Source organism: Pseudorca crassidens, chromosome 10, assembly GCF_039906515.1.
Source record: "Pseudorca crassidens isolate mPseCra1 chromosome 10, mPseCra1.hap1, whole genome shotgun sequence".
Lineage (NCBI taxonomy): Eukaryota > Metazoa > Chordata > Mammalia > Artiodactyla > Delphinidae > Pseudorca > Pseudorca crassidens.
The window spans coordinates 93,747,324-93,773,210 of NC_090305.1; the positions used below are offsets into that span (position 1 = coordinate 93,747,324).

Below are 25,887 nucleotides of genomic sequence, written 5' to 3' on the forward strand. Positions count from 1 at the left end.
CAGAACCAATTAAGTTATTTGCAAATATATTTTTCTTTAGGTCCATCTATAATATACATTTGAAGACTTAGCTTGTTCTGGTTTTGAAGGCAGTTTTACACTTTTTGGATATCTAGCAATAATTATCTCATTCATCTCTATAACCTTTTATGAAAGGTGGTTTGAAAAAAGTTTCTTAATGTTTTTCATGAATTTTATTTTTGCCATCTTCTCACTGCTTAAAATGAAGCAATTCTACGAGGTTTAGTTTCAAAGAATTTATAATATAGCATCACAGTTGGGGTTTATTCTATAATTGTGTTATTGAAGGATAGCAGAATATGCCCTTCACAAATATGCACCTTTTGCATAAGTATTATTTTGAACTGTAGTCATTTGAGAAGAAGCAGATACAAGAAAGGACCCCTGCACTATGCCTGTTTGCCTAAAAGCAGGAGATAAATTTTCAAAGGTGTCACTCTTCCCCTCTCTACTAGGAAAGACAAAAGTTAATCAGCTGAGAACTTTATGTTCTATTGACCTGGAGATGGTACCAGAGGAATCTGTATAACAGACTTTTCAGACTAGCCTTTATCTATCTTTACTTCATTACCCTACGAGTTTGCCGTCTTTGAAAGCCTAAAACTGCTTTCCTTTGTCCACAAATGGATTGTTTTTTGGTTGAAGATGCTATTATATAAGTCAGAGTTCTAAGCCACCTCTTTGAGTTACTCAGTGTTCCTGGGTATCTCCCATGAACACATGAGGTACGCATGCTAATAAACCTGTTTGCTTTTCTCTTGTTAATGTGTCCTCTATTACAGAGGACTCGACCAATAACTCATAAGGGTAGAGGGAAAATTATTTTTCCTCTCCTATGCAGATGTAATTTTCTATTGTAGAATAATTTATTTACATAGTTAATGGAACCTAACTCCTGCAATAGAGCTATTAAAATGAGTCAGCATCATCTTTGGGGATGTTCATTTTTATCAGTAATAAAGTATTTGACAGTAGTGGAAGAGTTAATCTACGTACACAGTGTACTGAGAGTTATGAAAATAATCTTGAAGAAACATTTAATAATATGCAAAATATTCCTTAGGTAGGAGCATAAATATATAGTATAGGAAATTTTTAATATTGAAATTTTTCAAATTATACCACACAGATAAGTCTTGAAAAATATGTTAATGCTTCATTGGTTGTAATCTTAGGAGGTAGGTAATAGGATAGTTTTAATTTTAGTTTCTTACATACACTATGTCTGCCAGTTTGTTTACCAGGGTATACTTTAAATAATAAAGTATATTTAAAGAGGTATAATAAATAAAACATATAAAAAATGAAAAGGGCTCAGTCTACATAAAAATTAGATTTTAATTTTATTGCAACAAACACAAAATATGGAATTAGAAAGTGATGTTAACAATTAGCAAACAAGAAGAATATGGAATTTAGTAGTACCTAGAAAAGTACTTCAAGATGAGTAACAAATATTGATACATATTTAAAAAGTCATAATTAAGAAGTTCTTAATCTGTAAAAAATACTAAATAGGATTTAATTAGATGAATGGGCTGGTTAAAAAAATAGTTTATCTGGTTCAATTACAGTTGATAAATCTGTTTAATGACATTGCAATTGCTTATTCTGTCATAACATAATTTCATTAATAACACATATTAAAATTATTGAAGTGGAAACATAAGATTGCATTGGGGCATTGGGGTGCCTAACAGTTTGCCTTCTTTCCCATTCTTTTCCTATATCATACCTCTTATTTCTTATATTCTAAATATACTGCTATGTAGGAGGAATAACCAAGTGAACACTTCCTTATATTAAAAAGTATCAGGGCTTTCCTGGTTGCGCAGTGGTTGGGAGTCCGCCTGCTGATGCAGGGGACATGGGTTCATGCCCCGGTCCGGGAGGATCCCACATGCTGCGGAGCAGCTGGGCCTGTGAGCCATGGCCGCTGAGCCTGCGCGTCCGGAGCCTGTGCTCCGCAGTGGGAGAGGCCACAGCGGTATAATCCAGGGGATTATAACCAATGTCATTTTGGTGATGTCAATCTAGGTATGTTTTTCCTGTTTAAATGGTCACATAAATAAATGATGATGTATTTTTCAACTGTATTATGGCCTGTATTTTACACATAGTTTTATAATATGAACACCTTCCATCTCAGGAAACACTATTTTCCATTATTTTAATGGCCAATTATTCCATTTATGGATATACACAGTTTATTTAACTAATCTTTTATCTCTTGAGGGTAAATTCCTGAAGCATAATTGTTGAACCAAAGAGTGTATATATTTTATGCTTTTAATGGATTAATAAATTTCCATTAGGAAAATTTGTACCAATTTACATGTCTATACTGAATTAAAGAACCAATTTAGCTACATCCTTGCCGATTTAGGGAGGCATTTTTCTTTTTATTTGCCAATATTATAAGCAAGAAAAAGGTGTCATATCATGATGAATTCTGTTAATTTAAAATTTTAACTGTATTAAATTTAATATATCTCTCTGTATGAAATTGCCACCCATCCCTCTCTCTATATATAAGTATCTATTCACCCATTCTTACATACAACCACATATATACTAGACTTTTAAAAACATTGTGAACCTGTATTTTGATGTTGTGTTTGGTCTATACATCAATTTTCTTATTGATTAGAAAGATGAGTACTTCCCTTTCTTCAAATTTATAGTAACTTAAAATATAGTGAAACCTGAATGGAAAATAGCAGAATTCTAACCATAAAGGGTCTAGTTAGCTCAAAAATACATGGTTATTAAACAAGGCTTGTCAAGATATATAAAAAGAACAGGAAAAAGATAAAAATTGCAATTTCTAAGTAGGACAACTGCCCTGAAATAGGACTGGTGTTTCGATTAGATGAGTGTTATAGTAAAAATATCTGCTTAATGTGTGAATCGGATGCATTACTGCTGATTAGGTTATACATATATTTACATTTACAATAGAGCACTCCTTTTTCATAGAACATAGTGGAAGCTGTAAATATCTTGGGATTATCCAAGGATGTAATTGAACATATGTTTAATTTACTCTGGGTAACATATTTTGAAAGGGACATAGAGAACTAGAGAATGCTTAAAATACAGAGAAAAGATTAATCACAATGTCATGAGAAGTGTTTAAGAAAACCAGGAAAGGATATTGAACTTGTATCATATGGCCTCATTTCTAAATTTGTTTTCATTCTAGTACTTTTTTGTTGTTGTTTGGTAGATTCCCTAGAATTTTCTTCATGAGCAATCATATTGACTACAAGTAAAGATAGTTGTACTTCTTCATTTATAAAGTAAAAAAGAAAGAAACCAGGGAAGGTTTAGTTTAGATGAGTTAAATGGCATTCAGGAATGACATTTTTGTATACAAACACTAGAGGGGCTATCAGTGTAGATTGAATGTTTTGATTATAGTCTTAAGATAAAACAAGGAATTGTAGGTTAAAAGATGAGGAATGTCATACCTGTCATAAAACAAACATTCCTGTGAGGCGGTTTATGACATATTCTTTCTTTGGACCTCTTTGTTCAGAGACTGGGCATTCACCTGGCAAGGTTATTGTAGAGATGATTTTATTATTTGATGATAGATGAACTAGATTACCTTTAAGGCTATTTCCAGCTTGGCAATTAAATATGAATCCATAAAGTTGAACAACTAAGGGACTTTATACCATTCTATCCATTGTAGCTCTAGGATGTAATGTGTGAAAAAAAAAACGTTCTATTTTACAATAGCACATTAGTAATCTTGAAGTTTGAAATTGGCTGTATGTTTATAATTTGGTTATAATTGGTAGTGGACTTAGTAAACTTTATATTCATCTCCTGATGTTCAAATTATATTACAAGAGTAAAAAGCTAATAAAATTTTAAATGAATAAGTTGAGAGTTAAGATCTCATTTTTGGTTGTATTAATTTTATAAAGAAGTATGAGGAACAGAGGATTTCAGTCATTGGCAATTTTGACAGAAACACTGACGTCTAGTAATGCAGTGAGAAAATTGACAGCAGAAATAGCAAATAAATTAGACGAGATATTAGTAGAAATAAGGTGGTCTGGATTTGAAAAGAAAACAAGGAAGGGAGGAAATCATTATGAAGGCAGATTAAAGAAACTGGGAGAGTTTGCACTGTTCAGGGATCTTCAAATAGTTTCTGTTTGGAATGGAATAGATTAAGCTATAGTAAGTATAAAACAGAAAATATATCACAAATGCATTGTTATCAAATAAGTAGAAGGACAGTAAGAGAAATATGAATCTGAAAACCAGAATTAAAGAAAATAACTCATTTTTTGGATTTGTTGGAAGAGAGCTGGTAAATGTTAGATGAGCATATAAATAAAGGAAAATAGTTTGTTACTCAAGTTAAATAACTTGTTTGTTCAGTAATGTAGGGAAGGTTGAAGAAGAGCTAGAAATTTGAAGGAATGGAGTGAAATGAAGTATATACTGCATTAATGCATTATATACAAGCATTAAACATAGGTAGTGAGGTTAAAGGTGCACAGAACCGTTTGAGGGCTAGAAATATCTTATAAATCATTTGCTCTAGCTCCCTATTTAGTGAGTGGATCTTACCTAGCCCCGTATTCCTGAAAAGTGCTTGCTTAATAGAGACTCAAGAGAGGGGATTATTTTGTAAGGTAACACATTCTAGATTTAAATAGCTTTTATTTATAAATTTATATATTATATTCATGTATTTATATATTTATATGAGAAATTATAAGCTATTATAAAGATGCAAAAAGGAAATAATCAATTAACTTCTGCCCAGTTTTATCCAAGTTCAGACTCCTTTTAGGTAAAACTTCTGCAAATTGATGGGCAATAGGACAGTGACATCCATTTTTTTTTTAACGTGTTGAAATTCAACTTCTCATTGTAAACATAAGTAGGTCAGAGAGGTAAAACTAGAAAAAGTGAGCCAAGACTAGTAGTTGAGCTGGCATGTAGCAGAAATTCTACCGCGAGTGATCTCTCATGACAGGTGGGAACTGGTACAGGAGGAAGCAGGTGAAAAGAATGAACGTGATGAGGAAGTCCCGCAGTGAGGCTGGGATCTCAGCAGGGGCAGGTGTACACTGGCGTAAACAGATTCAGTAAGGGTTTTCTCTGTATTCTCTGAAAATTGCAGACAGTTTATGTTAAATTCATGCAGATCCTCTCCTTGGAAAGGGTGGAAGCATAACTGATCTGAAGGTGGGCCAGTTGAAGACTGGAGCTGCAGTGGACAAACTGGTAAATGAAGGGGCGACAGGCATAGGTCAGGTGAGGGAGTTGTGGGGAATGGGAGACCAGGTCCTCTAAACATGAGCTGGTTAAATGTCATGATATTGTATAGAATGATCAGCATGGGTCAGACCTAGGTTTTCCATTGCATAGAGGTATTCTACGCAAGTTCCTCTACTTTTCTGTGCTTAGTTCTATCAATCTGTGAAATGGGGATAATAATTGTACCTACATCACAGGGTTGGTGTTAGGATTAATTTGATATAATATGTAAAGCACATAACATGGCACCTGGAACATTTATGATGTTCATTAAATGCTGTTGTTCATAATAAAAAGCAAGGCATGAAGACATCTGCTTTTAGTCAACAGCTGTGGAACACGCTGTAGCGGAGGGTAGTTGAATCACATATGATGATCTTTCTGGTCTTTTCAAATCCTCGTGGGGTTTTTGACTTTAGGCAGCTCTCTACCACCTCCAAGCCTTGCTTCTCATCCTATGGAAATAAAAAGGAAAATAAGATAATGAAGACCAGACTGTGAATCAATTTTGGGACCTCTTGTGACTATCTTTAGTTTTGAGCCTCTTTCTAATTTTCTTTGACTGTTTTGCATTTATAAGAATAGTCATTTGATGTATAAGTTGTCACAATAGTGGCTGAATAACTTACTGAGAATATTTCTTTGTAACATAATTCTATCTGGAAGTTTGGTTGGAAAATTAAGACCACCTTATTTGGAAACTTTAAAGTGTTGTTTTCAGAGTTTTAGAACTCTCCAGTACCTTGAGGTCTGGCCTCTGAGCCAGGCACTTTCTGAGATCTTGTAACCTCCTCATCTAACATGGTGGAGTAACGGGGGCTGGACTTACCTTTCTGCCTAATATAACGACACCAAAAATGTAAAACAACAACAACAATAACGAAACAACAGTTTTTAGACAGTGAACAGAAGAGGCAGGGTAGAACAATGATCCCAGAAACAAGGGCAGCAAATGAGGTGACTGTAGGATTATCCTGGCTACATAACCTAGAGAGAGCCTCCTGGTCACAGCACAGGAAGGAGAAAGCCAGATGGACCCTGGACCATATGCATAGTAATTTAAAGAAACTGCTCATTTTAGTCTGGTACATTATGACTTGGATATCATCACACTGAATTGTGTTTTATAGTATTGATTTGGGGGCCTTTCATCTTTTCATTTATACATGTAACTTACAGAGTACTTAAGTTCCATGGTTGCAATTATAGGCAAAAATCATTAATGATGATTTTTATATAGGAAGTCCAGAGTAGAGAGAGACTATATATGAAATAGGAGTAAGTGGACAAATAATGGTACACCCAAGAGAATGAAGATTTTCAGTATGACTGAAATCACTTGTTGAATCAAAATTGGGAAGAGATGACTGAAGAGGAAGAGCTGAGCCAGGCTACATGGGGTCTTGGGCTCCACCTTAAAGATACGTGTATTAATGTGAAGGCATCAGAAGTTTAGGCAGGCATGAGACCGTGGTCCAGGTACAGTGTTTTGGGATGGTAGCTGCGGAGATAGGCAATAAAATATTTCTGACTTCAAATAGATCAGATTGGAGGAAACAACTCGTTTTCCTTTAAATAGAAACTCTCGGTCTGAGCTTTGTTTATTTTATTTTTATTTTATTTTTTTTTTTGCGGTACGCGGGCCTCTCACTGTTGTGGTCTCTCCCGTTGCGGAGCACAGGCTCCGGACGCGCAGGCTCAGCGGCCATGGCTCACGGGCCCAGCCGCTCCGTGGCATGTGGGATCCTCCCGGACCGGGGCATGAACCCGCGTCCCCTGCATCGGCAGGCGGACTCTCAACCACTGCGCCACCAGGGAAGCCCGATGAACTTATTAATAGCATAGATTTTTGCAAGATTTCCTTCTGTCACTCAGGATTGCCTTGAGCACAGTGCTAAGTACATAGTAGGTACCCCATAGGTATTTGTTAACTTGAGTAAGTTGAAAATGATCAGTTTTGTTTCATTTGCTTTTTCAACTTTGATGTGCACCCAGTAAAATGCTCATATCTAAAGTTTACAGTGTGTTGACTTTCTGATACCCATTTGCCACCACTCAAATAAAGATACAGGTCACCTTTATCATTCCAGGAAGTTCTCCTGTGCACCTTTTCAGGCATAGTCTCCACTCCACCACAGGCAGTCGGTTTTCTGACATATTTATTACACCTCGGAATGTTCTTAGTGTTCTAGAATTTCTCATAAATGGAAATATTGATACATAGTATGTACTCTTCATCTGCTTTCTTTGGCTCAGCATAACATTTTGAAATTCATATATGTTATTGCATGTATAGGTAGGTTGATCTTTTAAAATTCCTGACAGTATTCTGTTATATGGATATACTACAATATATTTTTCCTGTCTCTTATCCATGGACAGTTTGGGACTGCTAGAAGTAAAACTGTTGTGAATATCCCGTACAAGTCTTTTTGTGGATGCATCCACTCATTTCCCTATGGGTGCAATAGCTAAAGGATAGGGTAAGTGTGTGCTCATATTCATTAGAAACTACCAAGATGTATTCCAAATTGATTGTACCATTTACACTGTCACCAACAATGCATGGGAGTTCTGTTTGCTCACACATCCTCACTAATGTGTGGTAGTGTTGGTCTTTTTAGTATTAGCTATTCTAGTGATCTTTCAGTGGTATTGCATTGCGATTTCAAGGTGGATTCTCTTGATGACTTGATTATAGTACCAAATTTTAAGGGGCACGTGTGTAAATTATCCATTTTATAATAATATTTAAAAAAATTTTCCAGCACAAGAAGCAGCACTAACTTTATCTCTCTGTGCCTTTGTTAGCTGTTTAAAAATAGCAATATTAACAGTAATATTTGTTTCTCTGAGCAGTAAATGATAAATTTAGCACAATACCAGACAGTACAATCACTCAATAAATTTTAGGTATTATTATAAGATAAAGTAATATTTTGTCATTTTATTATTGTTACTATTGTTATCATTATTTTTTTTAATAAATGTATTTATTTTTGCCTGTGTTGGGCATTCATTGCTGCACGTGGGCTTTCTCTAGTTGCGGTGAGTGGGGACTACTCTTCGTTGCGGTGCACGTGCTCACTGCGGTAGCTTCTCTTGTTGCAGAGCATGGGCTCTAAGCATGCGGGCTTCAGTAGTTGTGGCACATGGGCTCAGTAGTTGTGGCTCGTGGGCTCTAGAGCACAGGCTCAGTAGTTGTGGCACACGGGCTTAGTTGCTCCGCGGCATGTGGGGTCTTCCCGGACCAGGGCTCAAACCCGTGTCCCCTGCATTGGCAGGCGGATTCTTAAGCACTGTGCCACCAAGGAAGTCTCAGTCGTTGTTTTTAAGAGGCAGAATGGAATAGTATTTATTACTTGAATTCACATCTTGGCTTTACCACTCACAAGCTATGTGACTTTGGACAACTTACTTAACCTGTGTTACAGGTTCCTCATTTGGGAATAATATCACATATTTTATAGGGTGGTTTTGATAGTAAATGTGTCAATAGATTATTTGGCACATAATAAACTTTATACATGTGCTGTCTGTTAATATTATTAGCAATAGTGTCACTCTTATATATTGGTTATGAGTATATTTCTTTAATCAGTAGGAGTAGCAATTTATTTAAACATTTTCACTTTAACGTCTTTATGAAATATTAATTGTAATCCTATAATCTGGTTGAACTATTGATTAAAAGTATAAACAGTACTTTTAGTCTTGATTTTGTGCCAGTTGTCCATTGCTGTACTACACCCCTAAAGCTGAGTGGCTTGAAACACTGTTTATGCAGCTTACAATTTTGGGGATCTGCAATTTGAGCTCAGTTCAGCTGGTATTTCCTCTGGTCTTGAATGCACTGCCAGTCACCTGACTCTTTTTCTGGGAGTTGACTTGCTTCCGTTAGTGGTGGCACCTAAGACGCATATCTCTCATCACCCAGCCAGTTATGCAGACTTGTTCACACGGTAACTAGGTAGGACCTCAAACACAAGGTACAGGATGCCTTGTATCCAGTGCTGTGTTGTTTCCACCATGCTTTATTGTCCAAAGCAAGTGGCAAAGCCAGACCTGATTCGGGAGCTAGGGAGCTAGCCTTCCCCTGTTGTGAGTGGCGACGTGAGGAGCTGCAGTTATGTGGCAAACAGAGGGTAGAGGAGTTGTGTCTTTTTCAGTCTACCACAGCTTTGCAAGTTTTTCTTTCTAAAAATATTATTCAAATGCTTGTTAAGAACAGACTGTTTCTAATTATTTCTGTGGAAGTTATTGAAGAGCATTAAAATTTGTTAGAACAAAATGCTGATACCACTATGATTTATCATCATTTAAAAGTGATAAATATCTGAAGACTAAAAGGAGGAGACCAAGCTCAAATGGTTCTGCCTGAGAAGAATGATTTGTCTTAGGAAGCCTAGGTATAAATGTTGACAATTTACCACGACAGAGTTTCGTCGAATAGAAATGGCAACAGTAGCTTTGAGGTTTTATAGGACAAAGGGCAGAAGGAAAGTGAAATGATCCACAGATACTGCAGCTGACAAGTAGTGTATACAGAAGGGTGTCTGTTTAGTTTCTGTTACTACCTCTTCCCCTAAAAAACCTATAAATCCAATGAACTAGAAGATTAGACTTTAAGGAAGAACTAGCCTTTTAGATTGTCTTGGAAGATTTTTGCTTTACTATTGTAAAAGTTCTGTTGAGTTCATTGTATTGGTAAATCATGTCACTCCTCTTTTTTTTCCCCCTCTAAACAGAGTGGAGTTGAATAAGTTTGGTTAGGGGAATGGTGAAATAAACTCTTCACTCATGCCTTTGATTGTAGACGTTAATTTGATTTTGAATGCATTGATTGGGAGTTGAGAACTTTTATATGATTCTCGCCATCTAAGGATCCTATTGACAAAATGTTGATTTAAATCACAATATAAATTCAGCTTAAGAGTGTTTTATATGTCAGCTATAATGTCTTTCAATGGATTCATTAGGGAGATTTTTCCAGATTTGATGTGAGGTATCAGGCAATTTATTTGCAACTGTTAGAATACACAGGATGCTTTATAGGACAGACTGTTTCTATTTTTATTTTAAAATTCCCATCAGAAGGAAATCAAATCATCTGTATAAATCATATTATAGAATATTGTCAAATGATGTTAAATATTTTGATGCTTTAACAATTACTTAGAAAATTACAGGATATTTTGAAGATTCTGTTAAGAGTTTATGTTGCCATTTTAAAAAAGAATGCAGTAAAAAAATGAATTAAAAAAGATAGTAATCAGTTGCAGCCTTCTAAGTGCTGCCTACCCTGATCCACGTATAAGATTGCAACTTCCTTGTACCTCTGTCTGATTTAACCCTATCCATTTAATCCCCAAGGCATTATGGACTTATAAAATATTGTACACTTCTCTTGTTAGTTACTTTTATTTCCAGGCTATCTACACATGAATTTAAGCTTCATGAGAGCAGGGAATTTTGAGTGTTATATTGAGGGATGTGTGCTTAGCAGCTAGACAGTGCTTGGTACAAAGTGAACACTAAATAGATTTTGAATGAATGAGCCATTAAATGGATAAATGAATGCATTTAACTATCCTTAAAAGAGAACATAATTAGTAATAAGTCATTTTATAGTATATAAAATATATATTCTATTTTGTGTTTAAAGATAGTTATAAATGTATAATTTTAACTTCTCTGACAAGGCTGTCTTCATCTTGTCAGTCAAATTAAAATGTAGTCTCGGCCTTTTTCTTGGTATTTAACAGGCTTATTTTCAAACCTGGCTTTTGTCCCTGCAGTTATAATTACTTAGTTAGAATAAGTATATTAATTTTTTAAACATGTGGTACCTCATGTATTGCTCAGCTCAACAAATTATCTAATTAACCTTGCATTCTAAGAAAGTAGTTCTCTAATTATATTCTGTATGTTTCAAAATGCCTTTGAAACAAATGGGAATTTTAAAATTTGTTATCCTCTTTCCCTTTCCCCTTCCCTTTTTTCTCCTATCCCTCTGTCTCTCTGTACCTCTGTCTGTTCCTTTCTCTTGTAAAACTGAATGGAGAATGAATTTCAAATTCTTTTACATTCAAAGTTTAAAAGCTAGTAACCTAGTAATCATGCTTAATATTTACCCAAAGGACTTGAAAACTTATATCTACACAAAAACCTGCATATGGATATTTATAGCAACTTTATTCATAATTGCCAAAATTTGGAAGCAACCAAGATGTCCTTCAGTAGGTGAATAGATGAGTGAATTGTGGTATATCCCAACAATGGAATATTATTCAGCGCTAAAAAGAAATGAGCAATCAAGCCATGAAAGGACATGGAGGGAACTTAAATTTATAGTACTAAGTGAAAGAAGCCATTCTGAAAAGGCTACATACTGTATGATTTCAACTATATGACATTCTATGTCATAGAATGTGAAAACTATGGCGTCAGTAAAAAGATCAGTACCTGAAACTTCAGGGTAAATTTCCTTGTGTAAGTTTCTCAAAATAGATAGAATTGTTTGGGAAGTATCACAGTTTTTATCTTAAGCAATAATTTTTACCTTAAAATCAGGGGCCTTGAAAATTGCAGCAACAAGTGGATGTTTATTTTGAGGCCAAATGGTGGAGCTAACATTCTCATTTATAACTGTTTGCTCTTTTCATTTACCCCAGAGAAAGGATCAGAAGATAGTCAGTGAAGCCTTTTTTTTTTTTTTTTAATAAAACATTTTATCAGAGAAACCTGAAAATACCATGAAGTCTTGCCCGTTTGATGGCTTTCAAATAAAACCTTGATTCACCTGCAGGAAGCACAACTTAGTGGATAATCATTTTCAAAATATTATTAGTATTATTCCTCAAATCCGGATTTGGGCTAAGCCCTCCTTGATATGTCCTTGACCATTCATTGATGCATTGCAAATTGAAATACATAAATCCACCAAATGTTCTCGTATTGAATGCTAACTGTACAGTAGTAATGTTGAAATCTCAAATGCATGCAGATGCAGATGCATTTTTAGTACCCATTACTATTAAATAAAAAAAAACTTTGTAAGCAAACACTAATTACTTTTGTGATGTGGAGGAAAACAAATTTGTATCAATTTAGATTATTATAGCCTGTGTGGTATCTGTTTATGAATAATCTGTTAGCCATTTATTAAGTTATAAATACATTTTTATAAATCTGGTTGACATTTAGATATTTTATAAAGCACAATAAATGCCAGGGAAAATTGAATCAAGAGAGCTTGTAATATGCTTTACTACTAGTTAAAAATTTTTTGGTGGCTGTAAATGATTCTGCTCTGTATCAAGAATAAATCTAATCCGAGAATAAGTGGGTTTTCTTTTTTCCCTTTTTCATGCCTTGACCTTTTTGTTGATAGCTGGTTTTTAACAGTTTCACCTTATGTTTTATTCCTTTTGATTTGTAAGAAATTTGATTATCAGCCTTGAGCAGAAATCATAATCGCAGAAAAAGGATGCAAGTCATATAGGGAATAATAGAGAGTTGTTTGAACACAGTGTGAAACCTGAGTTTGGCTGAGTCAGATGCACATTTCTAATAGAGCATTCATGTCAGAGTTCAGACTGGAATCCACTTTTGGCTTCTATAAGCACTTGTATTGGATGTGTCCCTTAAGCCATCAAACTTGTGATTCAGGCTGGCTTGGCCTGTCTTTTTAAAAAAAAATCTCTAAGCCATATGGTAATGACTAAATTTAAAAATTCACTCCTAGTTTCTACATTTTAGCAATCTACTTGACAAAAATCACTAAAAGCATCAAACTGTAGTCTGAAATTGATAAGAGGTAAGCAGTTGGAGCCACTTGTTATTAATCACACCAGTGTGTATATATTTTATTCTGTCTAAATTGGAATTGGGCTGATTACTATTTACGTTTTCCTTTGTGAAGGAATTGTTGTGGGATAAGCATACTGTTTACTTTCTAAAGCTTTGAGTAATTTGATTATGCAACTTAAAATTAATAAATTAATAAAAATATATTACAGGAAGATCTTAGTTTGCGTTAATTGGTGTACCCTAGCTAAAGTCATTACAGCTCTTATTTTTGCAATGGAATCCTACTTTCTAAAATTGATTCTCCTGCCAGAAAACCTGAGAGTCAGATCATAGTTGCCTTACTTTCATCTAGAGTTACTCCATCTCCATCCTTTTTTATCATGGGAAGTTCATGAAGGACAGAGAACCCACTGTTTCTTCCCACTGAACCCACTGTTTCTTCCCACTGTAGAGGCTAAGGATGTATTAGTCACTTTGTCCCATAAGAAGGAGCATCTAAGGAAATGCTGGGATGTCTCATCAATAAGCTTATTAGTCCATCTAGAGTTTTATTTGTACCTAACAATGCCAGGCAAACAGTATGTACTCCATTAATGTTTAAGAATAAACAAGTGAATGGAATTTTGAACAATGAGGTGCCCTTTTGGTGACACATATGTTACACACAATGGCAGCCATCAGCTTTCAGGAGATACCCTGGAAGAAGATGCTTTGGTTAGCAGTAGTAACAGCTCATGTTTACTATGTGAGACATTGTCCTAAATGCTTTACATATATAAAAATTATTTGGTCTTCAAAACTATGAAGTATAGATACTGTTACCATCTCTACTTTCAGATAATGTCCTGAAGCTGAGAAAAGTTATGTCACTTTCCCATCATTGCAGAGCTCTTGAATGGTAGAGCCGTGGCATAAATCCATGGTCTTGTTAAGAAAAATAACAACTTTGTTGGGATATAAGTTATGTACCATATGTTTCACCTGTTTAAATTGTGCAATTAATGTTTTTTAGCATATTAACAATGAATAATAATTATATTGATTTGTTGCCTCAGTCCAATTTAGAATTTTTTCTTGTCCCCCTCTCAAAGAAAACAAACAAACAATAACCCTTGTACTCAGTAGCAACCACTGATCTTTTCCCCTAATTTACTATCCCCCCCTAGTTCCAGGCAACCACTAATCTAGTTCATGCCTCTATAGATTTTCTGATTCTAGACATTTCACATAAATGGAGTCAGACAATATGTAGTATTTCATGATTACCTTCTTTCAGGTAGCATAATATTACTTTCCAGGTTCACCTATGTTGTAGCATTTATCAATACTTCACTGTTTTTTGAAAAGTAGTTTATTGTATGGATATACATTTTATTTCATCATTTATTAGTTGATGGATATTAATCCATGTTGTTTTAACCACACATCTTTGCTACCTCTCTCATTACTTAGGTACAAAAAAACCTCTAGTGGTTATAAAAGTCAACCCTAACAGTTTGGACAGCTCAGTTGACTGTTTCAACACCGCCACAAAGGACAGCTCTGAGCTTAAGGTTTTGGAGTCTGAAAGGCACATCTGATTTAGCCTAGCTGTGATCTCTGAGAAGTGAATACAGCAAGGGAGCATGGGGTAGGAGCACACAGACTTGCCCTCTGTCTGCCCTCTCATCTCCCTTCAGCTGAATCCTTACCTCAAGAGTCACACTTACTGGAGCTTTCAGGACAGATTGGGTACTTGGAATACTGTGTAAGGAGTACATTTCTTTTAAAATAGAGCATCACTTTTGGAGTTACCCTTTTCAAAAAGAAATTAGATTATGGCAGCTTTAGTTGAGTGTTATTCAAGTTTCCTGTAAATCTTGATCACATATTAGTAGGTGAGATGCACAATGATATTCAGTCTGTCTATTTTTTGATGAGATGTACAAGATAAGTAGTATCAAGAAAGGATCATTTGGTGACATCTGTTCATTTATCTGTAATGGGAAGTTGGGAGCTACTGTGTAAAATAGAAAATTTCTCTTACAAAATATTTTCTTTAATAGTTCAGATTTATATGCCTGTTAATTTCATCATTCACATCAAATTAAATTCCTTATTTTATGACTTATGTAATAATTATATAGTTTAGTTATGATGCACAACTTCCCTGTGACTAAAGTGAGTTAGTATATTTAGAGAAAGAAATTAACTGCATATTATAAATATCTCATTGGAAAATATTCGTTTATTAATGTACACCATTTAGATGCAGTGAAATATATTTAGAGCCAGTTTCTATTAGTAGTTTTTTGATTTTTACGTGATCCATGTGATCCTTGGCATTGATTATGATTAAAGAGGGACCGAAGTGAGGGAAGAGGTGTTATATCACGTACGAGCAAGACAGTTCACACCTTCTTGCTTGAATTCACAGCGTAATTTAGATGAAACACTGTTGGCCTTGGTAATTAGGAAAATAATGAAGGCAGAAAGTCGGTTTTATCATATTATGTGATCTGACCCAACAAATGATGTATCAGATAATTCCCCATATCCCCAGCATGTTTATTTAACAGGAGTAAACAGAATGGGCCTTTTTCTGTTGTAATATGTGGTATGTGGCTTGTGTCTCTTTGTGATAACCTGTTGAAATTGTATCTCTCAAAAACATCAAATATGCTATATAAAAAAATGTTGGTTGACCAACAGGGAAACTTATGCAGTTATTTATTTATTCCTAAACAACCAAAAGAGGCAAACTGATGTTCTAAAGAGAAGACTAATAAGTATGATATGAGAAAGTTATTTTTAGCTCTCTGTGTGCAGGTAGAATTCACTTATAGGACTATTTCCCCAGTGCTGCTATGGCCTTTACCTTGCTTTTATACTCAGAGCTGTCCAGTGTTTCCAAATTTTGACACTTGGAAAGTAGCTGTATGAATGGGACAGAGTGATCACAAATTTCCCACAGTTATCAGTGTTAGAAATTTCCGGTTCTACTCTGGCCTGGGTAGTTAACAGCCCAGCCTGGCAGTACATATTAGGGAATGGACTCTGTTTAAAGAAAGGAGACATATTTAACAGCTGAAATCAATTGTTCCTCTCTGGGAATTAATTGAAAGTTCTTTTACAGTATATTTGCTTCAGGGAAATCTTTGGGAGTTATTTTGCTTAAAAAAATTTTTTGTTGGTAGTGACTTTTCTGTGTACTTTTTTGCTTATTATTTTATATCGACTTAATGTTTAATATCTAAGTAAAGCGCTTTACCAGTTGCCAGATTCAGCTTCTCTGCTGTCCTGGACTGATGTCTTAGCTGCCAGATATTACATTCCTCTTGCGTAGTCCGCTTTATGCAGGCTAATTCATAAATTACACTGATACCTTCATAAAAATATTTTTGTGGATTTCCTCTTTCATATTGAAATATTCATATAACATAACAAACTTTTGCAACCATCACCACTGTTTAATTCCAGAATATTTTCCAAACCAAGAGAAATTCAGGGTCCATTAGTAGCCACTCCACGCTTGCCTCTCCCTCAGCCCCTGGAAATCATTAATCTATACTCTGCTTCTATGAATTTGCTTATTCTGGACATTTTACATAAATAGTATAAAATATGTAGGGTTTTGGGTCTGGTTTTTCACTTAGCACTGTGCTTCATTTTCGTTTATATTGTAGCAAGTATCTGTACTTCATTCCTTTTTATGGATTAATAATACTGCATCATATGGTATACAACAGTTTATTCTTCATCATCTGATGACATTGGAATTGCTTCCGTTTTTTACTATTATGAATAATGCTGCTATGAACATTTGTGTACAAGTTTTTAAGTGGATGTACTTTTTATTTATCTTGGATATTTTATTAGATCTTATAGATATTTTTAGTGGGTTCCATAGTATTTTCTGTATAGATCATGTCATCTTCAAATCTGTTTCCTTTCCACTTTGGATGCATTTTATTTCATTTTCTCGCCTAATTACCCTGGCTAGAACCTCCAATACAGTGTTGAATAGAACGCTCTTGTCTATGGATATTAATCATAAGAGCAGACATTCTTGTCTTGTTTATGACCATATAAGGAAGGCTTTCATCCCTTCACTAATAAGTATGTTGTTTCCTGTGGGTTTTTTGTAGATACCCTTTAACAGGTTGAGTAAAATCCTTTCTTTTCCTTGTTCCTGGTTTAGTGTTTTTATCACGAAAGGGTGTTGCATTTTGTCAAATGTATTTCATGCATCTATAAAGTAATCATGTGGCTTTTGTCCTTTAATATATTAATATAGTATATTAAACTGATTAATTTTCATATATTTAACAAACCTTGTATTCCTTGGATAAACGCACTAGGTCATAGGTTCTCTTTATACCTTGCTATATTTAGTTTGTTAGTATTTTGTTGAAGTTTTTGTTGTTGTTGTTGATCTTCATAATGGGTATTAATCTGTAATTTTCTTTTCTTGAGGTGTCCTTAACTAGTTTTGGTATTAAGGTAATACTGGCCTGACAGAATGAGTTGGGAAGTGCTCCCACTTCTTTTATATATATATTTTTACAGCATTCCATTAAACATTTGCTAGAATTCACCAGTGTAGTCTTCTGTTCATGGACTTCTCTGTGGGAATTTCTTTATTACCAATTCAATGTCTTTAGTGGTTATATTCAGAATTTCTATTTTTTCTTGATGCAGTTTTAGTAGTTTTATATCTTTCTGGGAATTTATCCATTTCATTAGATTATCTAATTTCTTGGAATACAGGAATTCATAGCATTCCCTTACAGTCAGTTTAAAAAAATATATGGGAGTTTGAATGTAGTCTCCCCTCTTTTATTTTTAATTTTAGGATTTTGAATCTTCTCCACTTTTTTTTGACTGGTCTAGATTTTGAATGTTCTCCAGTTTTTTCTTAATCAATCTAGCTGAAGTTTTGTCCATTTTATTATCAGAAACAACTTTTGGTTTCATTGATTTTCTCTATTGTTTTACTCTTCTCTAATTTATTTTCTGTAGAGTCCTCATTATCTCGTCCCTTCTGGTAACATTTAGGTTTCTTTTGCTCTTGTGCTTCCACTGTCTTACCGTGGAAGGTTAGGTTATTGATTTGAATGTTTCTTCTTTTTTAACACAGGCATTTACAGCTCTAAATTGCTCTCCAACACTACTTCATCCACATTCTATAGGTATTGCCATATTGTGTCCTCATTTTCATTTATCTCAAAGTAATTTCTCTTGTACTTTCTTCTTTGAGCTCCTGGTTATTTTGGGAGAGTTATTTAATTTCCACATACATGCAAATTTCCCAAATTTGCTTTTGTTCTTAATTTCCAGTTTCATTCTTTTGTGGTCAGAGGACATATTTTTTTATGATTTCAGTTCTCTTTAAATTTTTGAAACCTGTTTCATGACCTTTTGTAGTCTATATATAGTCTGTAGTGTACTAAATAGCTTAGAGACCTCTTATAGTCTAAGAAAATGTTTCCATTTGCACTTGAGACAAATATGTATTCTGTTGGTTTGGGATGGAGTGTTCTATAGATTCTGTTGGTTTAGTTTGATTATAGTGTTGTTAAAATCAACCATTCTCTTGTTGGCCTTCTAATTTTGTTTCCACTCCTGAAAGAGAGGGCTATTGAGGTTTCCAGCTATTGTTGAATTGTCTATTTATCCTTTCACTTCTCTCAGTTTCCGTTTATGTACTTTGGGTCTCTATTTTAAGTGCATATATATTTATTAATTATTATATTTTCCTGGTAGTTTGGCCATGTTTCATTAGAAAATATTCCTCTATTGCTAGTAACATTTTTGGCTTGAAGTATTAAAGCCTGATGTTAGTAACGCCAGTCTAGATCACTTTTGGTTACCATATGCAGGGTATAGCATCTTCCATCCTTTAACTTTCAACCTATTGTGCATTTGAATCCACTTTGTTTCCCTTGTAGATAGCATACAGTTGGATCTTTTTTTTTTTTTTTAATCCATTCTGCAAATCTCTACCTTTTAATCTCTCTCTTTTTTTTTTTTTTTTTTGTGGTACGCGGGCGTCTCGCTGTTGTGGCCTCTCCTGCTGCGGAGCACAATCTCTGGACGCACAGGCCCAGTAGCCATGGCTAACAGGCCCAGCCACTCCGCAGCATGTGGGATCCTCCCGGTCCGGGGCACGAACCCATATCCCCTGCATCGGCAGGCGGACTCTCAACCACTGCGCCACCAGGGAAGCCCTGTACCTTTGAATCTCTTTACATTTAATGGTATTATTCATAAGATAGGATTTATGTCTACCTTTTTATTATGTGTTTTTTTGAATTTTACTTTTTATAGAGCAGGTTCTTATTAGTTATCTATTTTATACATATTAGTGTATATATGTCAATCCCAATCTTGCTGTCCAGTTTTCCCAGCACCATGTGTTGAAGAGACTGTCTTTTCTCCATTGTGTATCCTTGCTTCCTTTGTCATAGATTACTTGACAGTAGGTGTGTGAGTTTGTCTCTGGGCTTTTTTTCCTGTTCCATTGATCTATATTTCTGTTCTTCTGCCAGTGCTATATTCTCTTGGTTACTGCAGCTTTGTTGTATAGTCTGAAGTCAGGGAGTCTGATTTCTCCAGCTCCGTTTTTTTCCCTCAAGATTGCTTTGGCTATTTGGGGTCTTTTGTGTCTCCGTACAAATTTAAAGATTTTTTGTTCTAGTTCTGTAAAAACTGCCATTGGTAATTTGATAGGGATTGCACTGAATCTGTAGATTGCTTTTGGTAGTAGAGTCATTTTCACAATACCGTTTCTTCCAATCCAAGAACACGGTATGTCTCTCCATCAGTTTGTATCATCTTTGATTTCTTTCATCAGTGTCTTATAGTTTTCTGAGTACAGGTCTTTTACCTCCTATGTAGGTTCATTCCTAGGTATTTTATTTACTTTTTTAAATTTTTGCTATGGTGAATGGAATTGTTGCCTTAATTTCTCTTTCTGATCTTTTATTGGTAGTGTATAGGAATGCAAGAGATTTCTGTGCATTGATTTTGTATCCTGCAACTTTACCAAATTCATTGATTAGCTCTACTAGTTTTCTGGTGGCATCTTTAGGATTATCTATAGTTACATGTCATTTGCAAACAGTGACAGTTTTATGTCTTCTTTTCCAATTTGGATTCCTTTTATTTCTTTTTCTTCTCTGATTGCCGTGGCTAGGACTTCCAAAACTACGTTGAATAATTGTGGTGAGAGTGGACATCCTTGTCTTGTTCCTGATCTTAGAGGAAATGCATTCAGTTTTTCAGCATTGAGAATGATGTTTGCTGTGGATTTGTCATATATGTCCTTTATTATGTTGAGGTAGGTTCTCTCTATGCCCACTTTCTGGAGAGTTTTTATCATAAATGGGTGTTGAATTTTGTCAAAAGCTTTTTCTGTATCTATTGAGATGATCATATGGTTTTTCTTCTTCAATTTGTAAGTACGGTGTATCATATTGAATGATTTGAGTATTTTGAAGAATCCTTGCATCCCTGGGATAAATCCCACTTGATCATGGCATATGACCCTTTTAATGTGTTGTTGGATTCTGTTTGCTAGTATTTTGTTGAGGAATTTGGCATCTATATTCATCAGTGATATTGGTCTGTAGTTTTCTTTTTTTGTAGAATCTTTGTCTGGTTTTGATGTCAGGGTGATGGTGGCCTTATAGAATGAGTTTGGGAGTTTTCATTCCTCTGCAATTTTTTGGAAGATTTTGAGAAGGATGGGTGTTAGCTCTTCTCTAAATGTTTCATAGAATTCACCTGTGAAGCCATCTGGTCCTGGACTTTTGTTTGTTGGAAGATTTTTAATCACAGTTTCAATTTCATTACTTGTGATTGGTTTGTTCATATTTTTTATTTCTTCCTGGTTTAGTCTTGGAGGGTTATACCTTTCTAAGAATTTGTCCATTTCTTGCAGGTTGTCCATTTTATTGGCATAGAGTTGCTTGTAGTAGTCTCTTAGGATGCTTTGTATTTCTGCAGTGTCTGTTGTAACTTCTCCTTTTTCGTTTCTAATTTTATTGATTTGAGTCCTCTCCCTCTTTCTTGATGAGTCTGGCTAATGGTTTATCAATTTTGTTTTTTTTCTTATTGAACCTGGTTTTAGGCTTGCTGATGTTTGCTATCGTTTTGTTTGTTTCTATTTCATTTATTTCTGCTCTGATCTTTATGATTTCTTTTCTTCTGCTAACTTTGGGTTTGTTTCTTCTTCTTTCTCTAGTTCCTTTAGGTGTAAGATTAGATTGTTTATTTGAGGTTTTTCTTGTTTCTTGAGGTAGGCTTGTATAGCTATGAACTTCCCTCTTAGAACTGCTTTTGCTGCATCCCATAGGTTTTGGATCATTGTGTTTTCATTGTCATTTGTCTCTAGGTATTTTTTGATTTCCTGTTTGATTTCTCCAGTGATCTCTTGGTTATATAGCCACATATTGTTTAGCCTCCATGTGTTTGTGTTTTTTATGTTTTTTTTTCCCCTGTAATTGACTTTTAATCTCATAGTGTTGTTGTCGGAAATGATTCTTGATATGATTTCAGTTTTCTTTAATTTACTGGGGCTTGATTTGTGACCCAAGCTGTGATCTGTCCTGGAGAATGTTCCATATGCTCTTGAGAAGGAAGTGTAATCTGCTGTTTTCAGATGGAATGTCCTATAAATATCAATTAAATCTTTCTGATCTGTTGTGTCATTTAAAGCTTGTGTGTCCTTATTAATTTTCTGTCTGGATGATCTGTCCATTGCTGTAAGTGAGGTATTAAAGTCCTCCACTATTATGGTGTTACTGTTGATTTCCACTTTTATAGTTGTTAGCATTTGCCTTATGTATTGATATGCTCCTGTGTTGGGTGCATAAACATTTATAATTGTTATATCTTCTTCTTGGATTGATCCCTAGATCACTATGTAGTGTTCTTCCTTGTGTCTTGTAACATTCTTTATTTTAAAGTCTATTTTATCTGATATGAGTATTGCTACTCCAGCTTTCTTTTGATTTCCATTTGCTTGGAATATCTTTTTCCATCCCCTCACTTTCAGTCTGTATGTGTCCTTAGGTCTGAAGTGGGCCTCTTGATTTTTATCCATTTAGTGAGCCTGTGTCTTTTTATTGAATCGTTTAATCCATTCCCATTAAAGGTAATTATCAGTATGTATGTTCCTATTATCATTTCCTTAATTGTTTTGTGTTTGTTTCTGTAGGTCCTTTTCTTCTCTTGTGTTTCCCAGTTAGAGAAATTCCTTTACCATTTGTTGTAGAGCTGGTTTGGTGGTGCTGAATTCTCTCAGCTTTTCCTTGTGTGTAAAGTTTTTGGTTTCTCTGTTGAATCTGAATGAGATCATTGCCAGGTAGAGTAATCTTGGTTGTAGGTTCTTCCCTTTAATTACTTTAAATCTATTGTGCCACTCCCTTCTGGCTTGTAGAGTTTCTGCTGAGAAATCAGCTGTTAACCTTATGGGAGTTTTCGTGTATGTTATTTGTCATTTTTCCCTTGTTGCTTTTCATAATTTTTCTTTGTCTTTAATTTTTGTTAATTTGATTACTATGTGTCTTGGCGTGTTTCTCCTTGGGTTTATCCTGCCTGGGACTCTCTGCGCTTCCTGGACTTGGGTGGCTATTATCTCTCCCAAGATAGGGAAATTTTTGACTATAATCTCTTCAGATATTTTCTCACATCCTTTCTCTCTCTCTTCTCCTTCTGGGACCCCTATAATGGTAAAGTTGGTGCATTTAATGTTGTCCCAGAGATCTCTTAGGCTGTCTTCATTTCTTTTCATTCTTTTGTCTTTATTCTGTTCTGCAGCAGTGATTTACCCCATTCTGTCTTCCAGGTCACTTATCCGTTCTTCCTCCTCAGTTTTTCTACTATTGATTCCTTCTTGTGTATTTTTCATTTCACTTATGTATTGTTCATCTCTGTCTGTTTGTTCTTTAATTCTTCTAAGTGTTTGTTCTTTAATTCTTCTTGGTCTTTCTTAAACATTTCTTGCATCTTCTCGATCTTTGCCTCCATTGTTTTTCTGGGGTCCTGGATCATCTTCACTATCATTATTCTGAATTCTTTTTCTGGCAGGTTGCCTGTCTCCACTTCCTTTAGTTGTTTTTCTGTGGTTTTATCTTGTTCCTTCATCTGGTACATAGTCCTCTGCCTTTTCATTTTGTCTGTCTTTCTGTTAATGTGGTTTTCATTCCACAGGCTGCAGGATTGTAGTCCTTCTTGCTTCTGCTGTCAGCTCTCTGGTGGATGAGGCCGTCTAAGAGGATTGTGCATGCTTCCTAATGGGAGCGACTGGTAGTGGGTAGAGCTCAGTAAAACTTTAATCCAGTTGTCTGCTGATGGGTGGGGCCGAATTCCCTGCCTGTTGGTTGTTTGGCCTGAGGTGACCTGGTACTGGAGACAACAGGCTTTTTGGTAGGGCTAATTGTGGACTCCGGGAGGGCTCATGCCAAAGAGTACTTCCCAGAACTTTTGCTGCCAGTGCCCTTGTCCCCGTGGTGAGCCACAGCCGCTCCCGCCTCTGCAGGAAACCCTCCAACACTAGCAGGTAGGTCTGGTTCAGTTTCCTATGGGGTGACTGCTCCTTCCCCCTGTTGCCTGATGTGTGCACTACTTTGTGTGTGTCCTCCAAGAGTGGGGTCTCTGTTTCCCCCAGTCCTGTCAAAGTCCTGCAGTCAAATCCTGCTAGTCTTCAAAGTTTGATTCTCTGGGAATTCCTTCTCCCGTTTCTGGACTCCAGGTTGTGAAGCCTGACGTGGGGCTCAGAATCTTCACTCCAATGGGTGGACTTCTGTGGCTTAAGTGTTCTTCAGTTTGTGCGTCACCCACACAGCGCTTATGGCATTTGATTTTATTGTGATTGTACCCCTCCTAACATCTCATTTTGGTTTCTCCTTTGTCTTTGGATGTGGGGAATCTTTTTTGGTGAGTTCCATCATCTTCCTGTTGATGATTATTCAGCAGTTAGTTATGATTCTGGTGCTCTCTCTTATATTTGTTTTCTATGTGTCTTATGTCAGTTTTGTTTGTGACTCTACTTATTTTTCCATTTCCATTATCTTCCCTGCAGTCCAGGCCTTCACCTGGCAGGAGCTCAACAGAATACCCGACTTGGTTTAGGTAGGTAGTGTCATTACAGAATGGAGTCCTAGTGATGTCAGTTTTTCCAGTATGCCAAAAGAAGTTAGAATTGTGAATTTTTTTTGGTTTTACTCAATTTTAAACTTCTGGAAACTAATTTAGATTTTAAAAGCATTGTTGTGGATCGAGCAAGCTATATTTACTGGGCAAATAGAGTCAAGGAGAAACCATTTGCCACCTGTATTTTCCATATTTGGAAGGTCTCCTGGACAAGCTGAAGTCTGGCATTCTTGCTTCTATATGTTGTCTTTACACACTTAAATAAGTCCTGCTTACCTATAAAATAGTATGAAACAGTAGTAGTAAAAACTAACTTTTATTAAACACTTGATAGTATGTGGGTACTTTCATGTCATAACTCTTTTTATGCTAACATATTTCAGTTGCCAGATGGAATATGTGAAAAATTTATCAGAAACCAGTTAAACACCCCAAGAGCTTCTGAATGTTAGAGTTTTGGGAACCAGCTGCATGAGTGGGAAATATATTCTGGATTGAGACTTCGTGATAAAAGGGACAAGTGTTGGACATAACAGTCAAATGACTTGGCTTTTGCCTGTCTTCAACTAAATTTCTAGGTGCTTTTCAAGTTTCCCACTCTTAAAGAGATGCATTTCCATGAATGACATTGTGGTGCTTTGATCATGAATGACACTGTGGAGCTATGGAACTACCTGAAGAAACTTTTACCTAAGTTTTTGCCATCAGTACAGAATGTACAGGGGAGAACAATGCAGTTTGTCTGTCATTCACTATTCCTAAAAGTGATGTCTTCTATGACTTAAAAAGCTACTAGAGAGATATTTATAGCATAAGGATTTGCATTCCCACTTTTTCACCCTAGCACATACTGCTTCATCATATAACGGCCTTATTTTTAGTTTGATGCCATCAGCTGTAGCAAATGTTCGACCACTGTTTGCTCCCTTTAAACATGGTTTCTTTCATACCCCAGTAGCATATTAAGCATCTGTGTGTCTTTAGGTGTCCCTTGATACTTTAACTAAAGTTACCATGGTTATCTGTGGATATGAAAGCCTTTTAACACTCCACCATCTAGGACTTGCTCTGTCTCTGCTCCTACTTGTTTTATCTTATCCTATAGAAATAGAAGGATTGCCATTGAAATGCTATAAAATGTTCTTACTGTGAGTGCTCAAGTGCACAAATCTGGTTGACTCTCAAATGATAGGTATTCAACCTGTCTTTCAATGCAGTGAATGTGTTTTGAAATTTTCACGTTTGATTTATAAACAGAAAGCCTCCCTTGACTTTATCCTCCTGTTTTTCACACTTTTTTCCTTCTTAATGGATGAAAAATAACAGCTAAGGAATGTAGCCTAGAATGAAAATATCAGAAACAGAGAGGCAAACTGAATCAAAAACATACCTACCATTCCCCCTTGAAGTGACATTAATGTCTTAATGAATCTGACAAATTTCAATGAATTTCTAATTGAAGGCTGTTTCTCCATTCCTGATTCAAGCTGTCCCACCTAGCAATAGCAGCAGGAATGAGTCATAGTCTCTTCAGAAAGGAAAGCACTGTGGATGAGTCAGTGATGTATATTTTCCCTTGATTTGAAATGCTCTTACTTCTGTCTTCCTGTCAACCTGAGATTTTGA

At 35.5% G+C, this 25,887-nt stretch overlaps 1 protein-coding gene across 7 annotated transcripts in view; it reads left to right on the plus strand.

The window, feature by feature from the left end:
- Window positions 1-25,887, plus strand: part of CNTN4 (contactin 4) — a 977,605-nt gene that overhangs the window by 192,200 nt on the left and 759,518 nt on the right. The window contains exon 1 of one of the 7 annotated variants that reach the window (XM_067755241.1): window positions 5,260-5,277. The exons of the other annotated variants lie outside the window; for them this stretch is intronic. The gene's annotated coding sequence lies outside the window, so the exon portion shown is untranslated. Of the gene's footprint in view, window positions 1-5,259; window positions 5,278-25,887 lie in introns of those variants that run through there. 7 annotated transcript variants of the gene reach the window in all.